The 16,861-nt window shown below is 44.8% G+C and overlaps 1 pseudogene; it reads left to right on the forward strand.

Annotated features, from left to right (window-relative positions):
• The first annotated feature begins 1,772 nt into the window (after positions 1 to 1,772).
• On the forward strand, positions 1,773 to 2,386 carry LOC123065704 (uncharacterized; annotated as a pseudogene).
• The last annotated feature ends 14,475 nt before the right edge of the window (positions 2,387 to 16,861 follow it).

The following is a 16,861-nucleotide window of genomic DNA, read 5'->3' on the forward strand; positions in this document are numbered from 1 at the left end:
TTGATAAATATGTGATGCCAAGTGATCCTTCCATTCCATTGAAGAAGTTCCAACAGAACATAAATGATGCAATTGATAAGGAGAAAGCTTACAGGGTAGGGAAATATTTGGCTAGATGGATGTACAAGAAAAATATTCCTTTCAATGCTGTCAATGATGATGACTTCAAGCAGTTTTGTGAAGCCCTTGGTCGGTTTGGTCCTAAATGGAAGCCACCTTCCCAATATATGCTCCGAGAGAAGATGTTGCTGCAAGAGGTGGAAAGAACAAAGGATTTGATGCAGCCACATGAGCTTGAGAGGGTGGAAACTGGGTCCTCTATCATGACTGATGCTTGGACCGACAAGAAAAGAAGAAGTATAATGAATTTGTGCGTGCATTGCAAGTTAGGGACCGCCTTCCTTGAATCAAAGGAGGAGTCGGCGGATGCACACACAAGTCTATACATCTTCAATTATGTAGTTGAGTGCATTGAGAAAATTGGTATGATTTTTGAAGTCTCAAGTTTACTTTCATTCATTGATTTTCATAATGTTGTAGGTGCTGATTTTGAGATTTTCCATCTTGTAGGTGCTGAAAATGTTGTGCAAGTGGTCATAGACAATGCTTCCAACAACATGGGAGCAAAGGATATGCTCAAAGGAAAATGGCCAAAGATCTTTTGGAGCTCATGTGCATCTCACACCCTCAATTTGATGGTAGAAGCAGTTGGGAAGCTGAAGCAATTTGGCCCTACAATCACCAAAGGTAAGCAAATGACAATTTTTCTTTATGCACATCATAAAACATTGTCCTTGATGAGGTCTTTCACGAAAAAAAGATACATTGTTACACCGGGGGTGACACGATTTGCCTTAGCATTTCTTACGTTGCAAAGTTTGGTTTCTAAAAAGAAAGAACTAAGGGCAATGGTTTGTAGTGATGAATGGGAAGCATGCAAGCACACAAAACGGTGAAAGGAAAGGCGGCCAACGCCACAATAATGAGTAGGGGCTTTTGGAAAAATGTATCACTTTGCATGAAGGTATGTTTATGGGGGCTGTTTGCATCTAGTCATATGTTGGGGTGTTTGCATCTATGTATTTCTACGTTGGGGCTATTTGCATCTAGTCAAGTAGTCATAGTTGTAGTTGTAACTTGTGCATTTCTAATGTTGGGGCTGTTTGCATGTGCTTATATGACTCATTTGATCATTTTTATGTTACCTTGCAAGGTTTTTGAGCCATTGGTGAAGGTGCTTCGGTTGGCTGATGGGGATGGTCCATCTATGGCCTCTATGTATGGAGAACTAATAAGTGCAAAAAGGGAAATCAAGGTTGTTGTTGAAAATTCAAAAAAAGACTATTTGGTGATCACTAATGCCATGAATACCAAGATGAGTGGGAGGTTGGATTCTCCATTGCACATGGCAGCATACATCTTGAATCCCAAATATAGTTGTGCTGACCCGAGCATCTTTACGGATGTAGAGGTAGTGGTTGCGCTTATGGAAGTCATGGAGACATTTTATCATGATGATGACATGAAGCAAAATAAGGTGTTTAACATTGACTTCACCAAGTTTAAAAAGAAAGAGGGTATGTTTGGGAAGGTGGCTGCATTGAAAGCAATGGAGAATAACAATTTCGATGCCGGTAAGCATGTTCTCAAAGCAAAAAAAACTTATTATGACATTTATGAAATTATGGGCTGATTGCATGTTATTTCACTTGTCTCAAATTGTAGGTGATTGGTGGTCAACTTATGGATTACAAACTCCCACATTGCAACACATGGCCATAAGGATACTCAACTTGACCACAAGTTCATCCGGATGTGAAAGAAATTGGAGCACTTTTTAAATGGTAACTCTTAGACTTCTCACAATTAGTCAAATCTGAATTTCTTCTCACAATTAGTCAAATCTGAATATTCTTCTCACAATTTATTTCATGAGGCTTCCATTTTCACTTTGCAGGTAGATGCAAAGAGGAGAAATAAACTAGATGTGGCCCGTAGGGACAATCTAGTTTATATCCAATTCAATGGAAGGATGATTGATAAAAGAAAGAAGTTATCCTCTTCTAGTGATGTTCTTCTTGGTGAAGATGCGTCACGAGCACAAGATTGGATATGTGAAGATGCATACATTGATGATGAGTTTGATCCCACTACGGGGGTGCCATACAACATCATTGATGAAGCAATGGAGGAAAGCGAACCTACAGAGCTTCGTAGGAGTGCACGAGTTAGAGAACTCCATGAAGTTGAAGAATACGTTGAGGATGATGATGAATCTGATCATGAGGTAGATATGGAGGATGATATGATCGATTACGAGTCCGATGATGATGGGGTGATGGCAAACAAAGATGATGATGAGGAGGAGGAGCCCCCGCAGCCTTGAGCCATTCGTCATAAACTTATTTTGCTTGCTATTTGTGTGCCCAAACCTTATGTTCTTAATCCTTATTACCTTGATACCTATTTCTATGTGTGTGGCCGAACCTTGTTAGCATGTTACTTATTTGGCTATTTCTATCTATATGGCTGAACTTATCTGGACCTTGTTACCTATTCGTCTTGTGAACCTTATTATGAATTATATTCGCTATTCCCTATTTGTGTGGCTGCTATTTATCTTTACATGTGGATGCATATTGTGTGGCTGCCATTTATTTTGTATTCCCTATTTGTGTGGCTGCCATTTATATTGACATGTTGGATTGCATACTGTGTGGCTGCATATTTATCTTGATATGTTGGATGCATATTGTTTGTTATTTCCTATATACGGGTTAACAATTTTACCTCTTGTGATCTTGTTTATGATTTTTATTTTTCATATGCCTATAGTACCATATTTTGCTATATCATATAGCTAGGAGCATGGGAGTGTGGTACAATACATAATTTTTTGGATATATGGTGCTAAATTCCTATTTAATCTACCGATTAATGTTCGACCGATTAATCCAGTTAATAGGCCGATTCACCGATTAATCGTTACTCCTAAGCTGACCGAGCAGTTACCAGTTACCGAGTTCCTCAACATTGATAAATAGAACAACCATTATTCTCGGATTTAAATGAGTAGCCATCTCGCATTAAACGAGATCAAGATACAATGTTCATGCTCAAAGCTGGCACTAAATAACAATTATTAAGCTTTAAAACTAATCCCGTAGGTAAATGTAGAGGTAGCGTGCCGACGGCAATCACATCGACCTTGGAACCATTCCCGACACGCATCGTCACCTCGTCCTTCGCCAGTCTCCGCTTATTCCACAGCTCCTGTTTTGAGTTACAAATATGAGCAACCGCACCGGTATCAAACACTCAGGAGCTACTACGAGCATTGGTAAGGTACACATCAATAACATGTATATCACATATACCTTTGGCGTTGCCGGCCTTCTTATCCACGAAGTACTTGGGGCAGTTCCGCTTCCAGTGACCATTTCCCTTGCAATAAAAGCACTGAGTCTCGGGCTTGGGTCCATTCTTTGGCTTCTTCCCGGCAACTGTTTTACCGGGCGCGGCAACTCCCTTGCCATCCTTCTTGAAGTTCTTTTTACCCTTGCCTTTCTTGAAACTAGTGGTCTTATTCACCATCAACACTTGATGTTCCTTTTTGATTTCCACCTCCGCTGATTTCAGCATTGAATATAACTCAGGAATGGACTTCTCCATCCCTTGCATAATGTAGTTCATCACAAAGCTCTTGTAGCTAGGTGGGAGCGACTAAAGGATCCTGTCAATGACCGAGTCATCTGGAAGATTAACTCCCAGCTGAGACAAACAGTTGTGCAACCCATACATTTTGAGTATATGCTCGCTGACAGAACTGTTTTCCTCCATCTTACAACTATAGAACTTGTCGGAGACTTCATATCTCTCGACCCAGGCATGAGCTTGGAAAACCATTTTCAGCTCTTGGAACATCTCATATGCTTCGTGCCGCTCAAAACGCTTTTGGAGCCCGGTTCTAAGCTGTAAAGCATGCCGCACTGAACCAGGGAGTAATCATCACTACGCGACTGCCAGGCGTTCATAACGTCTTGAGTTGCTGGGAAAATGGGCGCGTCACCTAGCGGTGCTTCAAGGACATATGCTTTCTTGGCATCTATGAGGATGATCCGCAAGTTTTGGACCCAGTCCATATAGTTGCTATCATCGTCTTTCAGCTTGGTTTTCTCTAGGAATGTGTTGAAGTTGAGGGCAACATTAGCGTGGGCCATTTGATCTACAAGACATATTGTAAAGATATTTTAGACTAAGTTCCTGATAATTAAGTTCATCTAATCAAATTATTTAATGAACTCCCACTTAGATAGACATCCCTCTAGTCATCCAAGTGACACATGATCTGAATCGACTAGGCCGTGTCCGATCATCACGTGAGACGGACTAGTCATCAATGATGAACATCTCCATGTTGATCGCATCTACTATACGACTCATGTTCGACCTTTCGGTCTCTCGTGTTCCGAGGCCATGTCTGTACATGCTAGGCTCGTCAAGTCAACCTAAGTGTTTCGCATGTGTAAATCTGGCTTACACCCATTGTATGCGAACGTTAGAATCTATCACACCCGATCATCACGTGGTGCTTCGAAACAACGAACCTTCGCAACGGTGCATAGTTAGGGGGAACACATTTCTTGAAATTTTAGTGAGGGATCATCTTATTTATGCTACCGTCGTTCTAAGCAAATAAGATGTAGACATGATAAACAACACATGCAAATCATAAAGTGACATGATATGGCCAATATCATCTTGCGCCTTTGATCTCCATCTTTGCGGCGCGGCATGATCACCATCATCACCGGCATGACACCATGATCTCCATCATCGTGTCTTCATGAAGTTGTGTCGCCAACTATTACTTCTACTACTATGGCTAATGGTTAGCAATAAAGTAAAGTAATTACATGGCGTTTTCATAGACACATAGGTCATACAATAAATTAAGACAACTCATATGGCTCCTGCCGGTTGTCATACTCATCGACATGCAAGTCATGATTCCTATTACAAGAACATGATCAATCTCATACATCACATATATCATTCATCACATCCTTTTGGCCATATCACATCACATAGCATGTCGTGGAATTGTCACGGCAGATGTCCTAGTGTGAGGACTTAGTCGTGAGGCCAACGCATCTATGTAGTAGCTTGAGAGGGGTTGATCAGAATCGAGAGACGCAACACAAGACAAGAATTTAGACAGCTTCGGGCCCCAGGAAACACCGTACGGTAATAAACCTACATGTTGTTTGTGGCTAGGTCTCATTATGATCCTCATGGAGTTGCCGCATAAGCCGCCTCTCCTTATTGTGTCTAGCCCTAGAGATTATTTTTTGTCCCTCTTGGGGTGCCCTGCCCCTCCTTATATATGTTGAAGGGGCGGGTTACATGACTAGTCCTAGTAGGATTAGGATTACTCTATTACAAGTGGAGTCCTAGTCTTGCTTCCTTTGTAGGAGAATATTCCTTATGCCTTTTCTCTTAAGCCGGCTCACCATAACATGAGCCGGCCTTCTGGGCCTTGGGCCTTGTCCTCTATCTGACCCGCCGTCGAGTCCACCAGTAAGTCGCCAGACCAGTGAGCCGCCAGACTCGTGAGTCGCCAATCCTCCGGTGGGTTACCAATGAAACGCCAAGTCCCAGCCGGGTCATATATCCGGCTGGGTCATACCGCGGGGTATATACCCGACATTAGCCCCCAGTTTAATCTGGATTTATCCATGTTAAACTGATCTTGCAAAATAACGCAAGAACAAATTTGACAGGTTATGCTCTAGGTTAAATATTCTTGTAAGCCGACACCTGATCATCCTTAAGTCCTTGTCATTTCCTCCTTCTAGAAAATCCTGGTCAATAGGCCGGCTTCATAATCAACTTCCTTGTAGAGGAAATATTGCAAATAATGAATCCATTTGAGTTGGTCTTCAATGCTCTGACTTGACAAAACATTTGGTCTTCAGATATTCAACTGATATTTAGTTGGCTTGAAAATGTAGAACTTGCCGAGCTATGATTTCCAAAAATCGCCGGGTTATAAAAGCTGGTGATTCTGGGTCATGACTGTTGCAAATGCCGGGTCACACAATTGATCTTCCAACTGAGAATTTGAAGACGTTCCTCCTTTATATGCATATCACTTGTAGCCCCCAAGTCTTAAGAAGAGAATAAAATGATAGCTTAAGACTTGCTTCAATATAAATGTTGCAACTTTGAAGAAATCCAGGTTGTTCATCTCAATCATTAGTCATAAACTGAATATTCCACATATGTAGCCCCCAAGTGTCGGGTTGTCATTCTTGCAACAACCTGGGACTTGTAATTGCCTTATGCTCATAAAAACTTCAATCAGTGTAGCCCCCAAGGGTTGGGTAATTATGCAATAATGAGCAGGGACTTTGTAGATATGATCATGTAAACTTAAACAGCAATGTGTAGCCCCCAAGGGCCAGCTCAGTAAGATAATACTGAGCTGGGACTTTATATATATACTTCTTTGAAAAGAACATCATATGATGTAACCCCCATCATGGGGCTTGAACCCACGTCCACAAGGTTAAGAGCTTTGTGATTTACCAACTAAGTAATGGACCCTTCAATAAAATGGAATAAGGCTTGTGTACCTTGAATTTTTGACAGGAGCAATTGGTAGCCCCCAAGGGCCGGCTCATTACAATGTGATGAGTCGGGTCTTCAATAATGTGAGAAAAAAATGACTTTGCATTATCCCCCAAGTGCCATGGTGCATGCTGGCAGTGACATGGGACTTGCATATTTGATGTAATCTCAACTTGAATAATGTAGCCCCCAAGTGCCGGGTCGTAAGCCTGCAGCGACTCGGGACTATTACTTCCATTGTAGAACAAATCATATCCATTGATAAAATAATAGCCATTGTGCTATAGCAATTTTGAAAACCTCAATCATAATACTGGTTATTGATAACCATAATAAAAATCCAGCCATGTTAGCTATTCAAGATTTGAATAATATAATCCGGTATGAAAACCTCAATCATTCAATATCATCATGACAATCTAGCCAAGTTTGTCTATTAAATATTTGAATACCTTATCGGTTGATAAGTAAATCCGGAGTTTAAATACTCAGTGGCTCTTGGACGATGGCGACTTAATGTGCATCCATTGTAATTCGGGATTTTTGTAACCCAGCATGTCATGGAATTGTCACGGCAGATGTCCTAGTGAAAGGACTTAGTCGTGGAGCCATCGCAACTAGGAATCTTAAAGGGGTTAAAACGGGACAAAGGACATGGGAGTTTATACTGGTTTGGCCCCTTGCGGTGAAGGTAATGGCTTAATCCAGTTTGAGGTGGGATTGCTTATGTCTCGATTACCAGGGAGCGAATCCGCTTGACCTAGTTCTCGATCTGATGTTACTTGTCCTGAACCGCCGTCGGGTCATCCCTTTATATACAGAGGTCGAAGCCCAGCGGCTCATAGAGTCCCGGCCGGCTCATAAATAGTGTCCGGCTCGGTCTCTCTTTCCTGCCTTACAATACAAGTTACATACATATGGCGGTTTATCTCTACGGGCCTTGAGTCGCCTTTGGGCTTTGGGCCATTAACTGAACCGCCATCCTTCCAGCATCATCTTGGGCTTTATGAATCGCCATAGGTATAACCCGGCCCCTCCTGGGCGGGTCATACCAAATAGTTATATCCCCAACATTAGGCCCCAGATTGATTTGAACTAGTTCATGTCAATCTTCAACACTTAGGAAAAATCTTTTGCTCTTCATTGTGTAAGAATTCATAACCCGCCATGACGCCCAGCGGCTCACAGAGTCCCGACCGGCTCATAAATAGTGTCCGGCTCAGTCTCTCTCTATTCTCGCCTTACAATACAAGTTACATACATATGGCGGTTTATCTCTACGGGCCTTGAGTCACCTTTGGGCTTTGGGCCATTAACTGAACCGCCATCTTTCCAGCATCATCTTGGGCTTTATGAATCGCCATAGGTATAACCCGGCCCCTCCTGGGCGGGTCATACCAAATAGTTATATCCCCAACATTAGGCCCCAGATTGATTTGAACTGGTTCATGTCAATCTTCAACACTTTGGAAAATCTTCTGCTCTTCATTGTGCGAGAATTCGTAACCCGCCATGACGTCATCTTTTGGATTTGCGATAACCTGCCATGACGTCATCTGCCATTAATTCACACCTTATCCAACATATTTCAATGGATCCTTATCTTTAGTGACCATCCCGAGAATCGAGGCGTCCTGGTTAGCTGGATAACCATATTTTCGGCCTCCTCGTTTTTCGTGCCCACTTATCAGTCTTTCCTTTATAAATAGGCACGAGTGGTATTTCTTCATTCTCCCCCTTTCCATCGTATTCCTCCTCTCGCGACCTTCTGCCTCTCGAGCTCCCCCGCTACCACAATGTGCACCATCGTCCTCGTCCCAGGCCGCTGAATCACCTTGAACCGAACCAGAGAACGGCGGTGACCCTCCGCAGTAGATCTGCACCTGTAAGTTTTTGCCTTCCCGCACCTCAGATTTGCATTAGGGTTTCTGACTGTTCTTCGTGTTCTTCACGGTTTCTTCGTAGTTCCTCCACCGCAACCTCTTTTGATCCAAAAATAATACAAAACTTACGCGATGGTTGATTTGTCTCCACTTTTGATACCAGCGAACCCCTTTCTCTAGAAAGAGATCATACTTAGAACTTACGAACTCATCTGCCCTGGTTTTTTAGGTCTAGAATAATTTCCTTTTCTGAGCATCCATTGATCCAAAATAATGATTGCAGTCTGTGAAACTTGTTTGTGTGACACTTAGCCAAACATCTGCGTTTTGATAGATCCACCCAGCCATGGCGGCTCAAATCACCGGCTTAAGTTGCAACACTCAATAGATAACATCAACCACTCATGACGGCTTAAATAACTTGACTGCTCATGGCGGTTTAAATAACCTGACATAATTAGCTATATACCATTAGGCCCCTTCATAAGTCGCCATTTAGAATATGTATTGTAATACTTTCTCTCCGACTTAAATTTGAACCAGCAACTTTATTCTTTGTTAGGCTCCCTTCTTCACAATGCCGCCCAAACCAGCCACTTCATGCAATTGGGTCAAATCCATCGTCACGGACAATACACTTGATGATTTTGTGAAGACCGGGTATCTGCCAAAGAAAGAAGTCATGTCATACAGTGCTCCTGACCCAATAGAGGAAAAGCCTCAGCCCAAAGAGGGGGAAGTCATTGTCTTCACTGATCACATGAACTGGGGCTTTTCACTACCCGGCTCAAAGTTCTACAGAGATGTCCTGCACTTTTTTGACCTCCGTCCTCAAGACATTGGACCCAACTCCGTGTCCAACATATGCAATTTTCAAGTATTCTGTGAGGTGTATCTTGAAGAAGAATCCAGCTTGCTACTCTTCAGAGAGTTGCTTTATTTGAACCGCCAGAATGAATGTGCCAACGGACCTAGTTTGGAGCTCGGCGGGATCTCAATCCAACGACGGAGAGACGCCATTTTCCCTTATGCGAATCCACCAAGTCACCCCAAAGATTGGAACCAGAGATGGTTCTAGTGCCAAGATATTTCTCCGACTGATGAGAACCCTCTAACCGGCTTTCGCGCCCTGCGCCTCAAGTCTAATCATCCTCTTCCAGACAAGTTGTCAGCTGTTGATTGCCAGAAACTTGCTCCCACCATGGCTAAAGTCAAGGATCTTTTGGGGAACTATTTAAATGGCATTGACTTGGTCCGGGTTTGGGTTGCCTGGCGGATCGTTCCGTTGAGCCGCCTCTCCGGTTTGATGTGCACCTACACGGGCGAGAAGACTGACCCTCTGAGGAACAGCCCTGGCGATTTACCTGATGATGTCATTGATGATATGACAAAGTCACTCTTGAATGAAAGCCTAGCAGATTGTGGCAAGGTGGGCTTAAGCCCTTCCTACAAAGCTAATCCGGCTCCAGCGGTAAGCTGCCAAACTAAGTAAATTACCTTCATCCTTGATGTTTTCTCTTTACTCAAACCTTTGCTGATTTTTATAGGCTGATGACAAATTTTGGAAGAAAAAGTATGATCATGAGGCTGCGAAGAGAGCCATGAAGGCCAAGAGAGCCGCCCGGAAAGCCGCCGCACAGAAGAAAGGAAAGAAGACCAGCGCCTCTGACTTACTTCGGCTAGAAGATACCTCTGAGTCGGAGGTAGCTCTTGACTCTCTTGGCTCCTTTTTTAACCACCTTATTGACACTGATTATCATCAGGATGACACGGGAATGATTCACGGAGTAGATGAACAGGTAACTATTATTTCCTCCAACTCCGAGCCTTTGCCAAGATAGAAAATCCGAAGAGTAACCCAGAAAGTAAGATTTTCACATTCCTTATCTTATCAGGATCCTCAATTTCTTTTGAAGCAACAGATTCATGAAAGCCGGAGGCGGACCCGGACCAGCAAGGACGCAGAACTCTCCTCTGGCTTACCAAATACACCAAGGAAGCGCCGGAACGAGGTCACCTCTGACTTAAATCCTTTTTATCCTTTGGCAGCTCTCACTCGTCAACCACTCAACTCTTCTGATTCAAATTATCAGGAAACTTCACCTTCCTCCGGCGACTCAATCCAGTCCAACATGCCGGCTTTTAAGACCGCTCCAGGGTAACAATGATTTACTTATCATGTATTCATTTCAATTATTTATATTTGTACTGACCTTTTTGATCTTATGCAGCGGAAAAGCAAAGCCCAGCAAGAGGGTGAAGAAGAACAAGCCGGCCGAAGAGCCAACCGTCAACGAGCCAGAACTCCAGACGGTCGCGCCTAAGGTCTCTGTTCTTGAGCCGCCGCTTGAACCGGCTCATGATACACAAACATCGATTGCTGACCCACCTGTCGATCAAGCCGCTGATGGCTCTGTAAACCTTGAAGCCTCTAGCCCGGCCAAGACAGCTGACCCACAAGATGCTGATGTTGAAATTACCAAGACCGGCTACACTGAGCCAGGGAGAACTACTGTGCTAGCCAAGTGTTCTGCCAAGGAGGAGCACCTGGAACAGCGTAAGGTTAGATTTGATGTTGCTGATTACACTCACATGAGCATCGGGAAAGTTTTTTCTGGCTATCTTAGCCAAGTGCACAACAACCATGATCTTGAAGTTGACATGGTGAAACAAATGCACCAGAAATTTGAGGTATAAACTCTTCCCTTTATAGAATCATCCTTACTATGCCAGCCCCCAAGTCTATTGCTTATGATGAATATGTTGTAGACTTAGAACAAACTTATGAGCATCAGTAATATCCTTTGGTAAAACCTGTAAAAAATCTGGCTTAATCCGTAGTCCCCAAGGGCCGGTTTAATTAGCATGAATAAGTCGGTCCTTCACCTGCTTGTGTAGAATATAGTACTTTTGTAGCTTTAACAGCAATATGCATTAGCCCCCAAGTGCCAAGTACTCTTGCTTCCAAAGTGCTTGGGACTTACTCTCATGAACCGCCACTTAGATAGAACTTTCGGTAGACATTAGCCCCCAAGTGGCAAGTGTTGTTGCTTGCAAAAGGCTTGGGACTTAATACTGTATGCTAATATTCATGAGACCCGGTATCTGTACAGGCCACCACTACTCAACTTCAATCAGAGCTGTCTGAATTGAAGAATCGCCTGGAGTCACAGGAGACTGAAACCCAAAGGGCAAATTCCAAATTTGAATTCAGTGTATCTGAACAAGAGAAATTAAAATCCGAGTTTGAGGTTGAGAAGAAGGCCTGGGCTGAGGAAAAGATTGCCTTAACCCATCGAGCCGAGAAAGCAGAGGTGGCTCTTGAAGGGGTGACCTCTGAATTGTCCAGCTTAAAATGTCATGTGTCTCAGATGGTCACAGCAATCTTTGGTACGCCGCCCTACAAGTACCAAGTATTGAATCTTTCTAGTGATCATATGAATTGTCATTAACTCACATGATACTGCTATGCGGACCCCAGGAGCACAAACCTCAATCAGGACATGCTGGTGAAGCTGAAGGCGGTTTACACGCTCGTGGAACAACTTTACACTGGATCTCAGCATGCCTTAGCCATAGTTGCCCTGTCAAACAAAATCCCCACACTCCTGGTGGATGTGCTAAAGCAACTTTCTGTGCTGCCCTAGAGATTCAATGAATTAAGGCGATCGTCTGTGAGAGCCGGAGCTGTGGCTGCCTTACGCTGGGCCAAAGCTTGGCTACCGAAATTAGACCCGGCCGACATCGCCATAGGGTATCCAAGCCTTAAGGAGGATGGCACTTCATTTGAACAGGAGGACTTTGCTGCTTGTGTGAAGGTAATACGCCATGTGGCCACCCTGATTGCTGATGAGGCGGACCTCACCAAGTACCATCCGGTTTATGATGCGGGGAATCAAAGGATGCCGACGCCGCATTATAAAGTGACAAGCCTGATCCCCCCAATCCGTAAGCATACCTTCACCCCTGAAGTTGACCCGGCCGGGCTAATTGATGATGAAGCTGAATTTGAAGCTTTGAGTGGCATTGACTGGTCATCATCAACCTTCTAGGTTAGGGAACAGGACAAAGGAGCGGAGAGGGTTGATCCAGAAGCTTCGGGCCAACAAGAGAACTGATCCGCCGGGCGGCTCATATTGTAGCCTTATTCAAAAAACAATTTAATCATTTGGACTCGGGGAGTCATGTAATAGGGTAGAAATAACTTTGCTCTGTCGTGCCATCGTGCACATTTTGGTGCTCAACACGGTTAAGCCGCCGTCTTATGTTCACCCTTATTATACTTATCATATGTTTTCCTTACGCATAAGAAAATCCTTAAACTATCCTACACACAGAAAGTGATCACAAGAGCCCTTGGCGGTTTACCGCAGGGCGGGTCATAATATCTGATATATAACCACTAATATGAAAAAAAGTAGTCACAGATAAGTCTATTATGAATCATAACTTTGAAACACAATTATAATATCATACCTGTGAATTGAATTTGCACTGTCGGTTTATATGACCTAAAGAGTAAGTGTGATAACCCAACCTTTAGAAGCCAACACTTCCAAATGGTTGATGATTATCATATGCTGGCGACTTATCGTCCAAAACCAAGCCGAGTTAAATATAAACCACAAATATATGCCTTAGATCTGAACAAAAAAGTCTCAAGACAAAACCAAAGATTGTTTTCAAAAAACTTAAGCCAAACAGAAAGAAAAATTGAGGCTTCTGATTCAAGTACGATCAGTAAACCGGACCAAAGGGGTTAAGTTAGGATTCGAATACGATCATGTAGCCCCCTAGTGGTTTTGGGGTTGCGCCGATCAAGAGGGTACCGACAGCTATGTTCTCTTTGGTTCGAATATGACCTACGTTTGAACAGGAAGCCCCCAAATGACCTTGAGAGTTTTTTAACGACTCTGATTCGAATACGATCAAAGTCGGATCCAAAAGGTGTTAATCTATGATTCGAATATGATCAAGTAGCCCCCTATTAGGTTTGGCATTGCGTCGATCAAGAGGGTACCGACAGCTATGTTCTCTTTGGTTCGAATACGACCTATGTTTGAACAGGAAGCCCCCTAGTGATCATGAGGTTTAACGGCTAGATTCGAATACGATCATGAGCCGGACCAAGAGGGTTAAGCTAGATTCGAATATGATCAGCCCCCAATTGGTCATTGGAATTATGATGATGAAGACATATGATCATTGAAGATGAAAAGGACAGAGGTCCTGCTTTATTACTTATCATAATATATACATCATCAAAAATATGTACATCTTGAGAGCCGGTGCCTCAAGTGTAGTAAGGCTGAAGATGAGCAATATTCCACGGCCGGCAGGTCTCCTCCTCCGACTTACGTGAGTCTTTGTGCTCTCGAACATTGATAAGGTTGTATGACCCGTTGTTCAAGTTCTTGCTGACCACAAAGGGCCCTTCCCAAGGTGGGGATAACTTGTGTGCATTAGTTTGATCCTGGATGAGCCGGAGCACCAAGTCACCTTCTTGAAAGGTTCTGGACTTAACCCGGCGGCTGTGATAATGGTGCAGGTCATGTTGGGAAATCGCCGAGCGGGCTGCTGCCAAGTCACGCTTTTCATCTAACATGTCAAGTGCATCCTGACGGGCTTGTTCGTTATCAGCTTCAATGTAAGCCCCACGCGGGGAAAGTCATGACAGATGTCACTAGGTAGAACCGCCTCTGCTCCATAAACCATGAAGAAAGGCGTGTAACCCATAGACATGTTGGGGGTAGTATTGATGCTCCATATCACAGAAGGTAACTCCTCCACCCAACAACCTAGCGTCCATTGCAAAGGAACCATAAGCCGGGGCTTGATGCCTTTCAAGATTTTCTGATTGGCTCTTTTAGCTTGACCATTGGATTGGGGGTGAGCTACTGATGAAACATCAACCCGAATATGCTCATGTTGACAAAAATCCTCCATGGCACCCTTGGACAGATTAGTACCGTTGTCAGTTATAATGTTGTGTAGAAAACCAAAACGAAAGATCACCTTTTTCATGAATTGAACCGTCGTGGCTGCATCACACTTACTAACTGGCTCTGCCACAACCCACTTTGTGAATTTGTCAACCGCCACCAAGAGGTCGGTCTTTTTATATTTGGACCTTTTGAAAGGCCCAACCATGTCAAGTCCCCAGGCTGCACATGCCAAGTAATTGGAACCATCCTCAATTCTTGAGCCGGCACGTGAGCTCGTCGTGAGGATTTCTGACAACCATCACATTTACTGACCAGATCCTCCACATCAGCGTGCTGTCAGCCAGTAAAATCCATGACGAAAGGCTTTTGCCACAAGGGACTTTGAACCGGCATGATGGTCACAATCTCCTTCATGAATCTTGTCGGTGTGAAAACCGGCGGATCTCGGGTAGGGGGTCCCAAACTGTGCGTCTAGGCGGATGGTAACAAGAGACAAGGGACACGATGTTTTACCCAGGTTCGGGCCCTCTTGATGGAGGTAAAACCCTACGTCCTACTTGATTAATATTGATGATGTGTATTACAAGAGTGGATCTACCACGAGATCAAGGAGGCTAAACCCTAGAAGCTAGCCTATGGTATGATTGTTGTAATGGTTGTTGTGTCCTACGGACTAAAACCCCCCGGTTTATATAGACACCGGAGAGGGCTAGGGTTACACAGAGTCGGTTACAATGGTAGGAGATCTACATATCCATGTCGCCAAGCTTGCCTTCCACGCCAAGGAAAGTCCCATCCGGACACGGGACGGAGTCTTCAATCTTGTATCTTCATAATCTTGGAGTCCGGCGGACGATGATAGTCCAGCTGTCCGGACACCCCCTAGTCCAGGACTCCCTCAGTAGCCCCTGAACCTGGCTTCAATGACGATGAGTCCGGCGCGCATAATGTTCGGCATTGCAAGGCGGGTTCCTCCTCCGAATAATCCATAGAAGATCGTGAACACCAGGATAGTGTCCGGCTCTGCAAAATAAATTCCACATTCCATCGTAGAGAGAATAATATGTACACAAGTTCGATCTGCTGACGTATTTTCTGGCATGACGTCACACCACTATCAAGCCTTTACTTGAATCGTTTTTTATTATACCACCTCAGCGCGTTTAGCGAAGCGGTTTCCTTGGCATGTCTTGTCGAAGCAGAGATCATGTTCCCCTTATTCCGGGATTCTCATCAATACGGACGTGGGTAACCCAACCGCGCCATTGATGGTGGCGCTTGGGGGATAAGCGAGTTTTACTAGGCCGGTGGGGACGCATAGTCTTCGTCCGCCTATATATAAGGGATAAGGATCCACCTTTTCACCTACACCTTCTTCCTCCTTTGCTTATCCATCTCCGCGCACTCGAGCTCCAGCGCCCAAGTTCGCACATCTTGCCTCAACCTTCTCCAGTCATGTCCGGAGCGGGAGGCAAGTGGTTGGCCTCCACCGTTAAGGAGGAGCACATCGAAAAGCTGCGGTGCCGCATACCTCTCGGGCGACATCGCGCACCGGCTGCCCGACAAGGGGCAGCTCATCCCCACCCCCCAGGCCCCATGAGAGGGTCGTATTCCTTCCCCACTTCCTCTGCGGACTGGGCTTTCCACTGCACCCCTTTGTCCGGGGGCTCATGTTCTACTACGGCCTGGATTTCCACGATCTGGCGCCGAACTTCATCCTCAACATCTCGGCGTTTATCGTCGTGTGCGAGGCCTTCCTCTGCATCCAGCCCCACTTCGGCTTGTGGCTCAAGACCTTCAATGTCAAGCCGAAGGTAGTGAAGGGCACGTAGGCGGAGTGCGGAGGCGCCATGTTGGGCAAGATTCCCAACGTCCTCTGGTTAGAAGGGGCCTTCGTGGATTCTGTCAAGGGGTGGCAATCGGGGTGGTTCTACATCACCGAGCCGCGCGACCCTACGTGGGCGGCGGCCCCCGAGTTCAGATCTGGTATCCCTATGCAGCTCACCTCTTGGAAAGAGAAGGGCTTGGTATGGGGTAGTTCGGAGGAGCTAACGGGACTCCAAGCCTGTATCCAGAAGTTGGTGAACAAGAAGCTCAGGCTTGTTAATGTGGTCCAAGTCACGCTCGTCCGCCGGATTCTCCCATGCCAAGAACGGGCATTCAACCTGTGGGAGTTCGATCCGGCACAGCACCAAGCGTTGAGCGGGCTCTTCGACACGACGTACGAAGGCGCCTGGAGGGTGCTGTTCAAGGGCGCCGAAGCTCCCGCATCCGCGACCGAGGATCACGGATTTCACTCACAGCATCCAGCTGACGAGGTAAGTGATTCTACCCCTTTACCGGACACTTATTGTTAATAGTTTGACTCTAAGCGGGTTTCAATCTCCCCTTTCCTTTGAC

This window comes from Triticum aestivum, chromosome 3B (assembly GCF_018294505.1).
Source record: "Triticum aestivum cultivar Chinese Spring chromosome 3B, IWGSC CS RefSeq v2.1, whole genome shotgun sequence".
In the NCBI taxonomy this organism is placed as follows: domain Eukaryota; kingdom Viridiplantae; phylum Streptophyta; class Magnoliopsida; order Poales; family Poaceae; genus Triticum; species Triticum aestivum.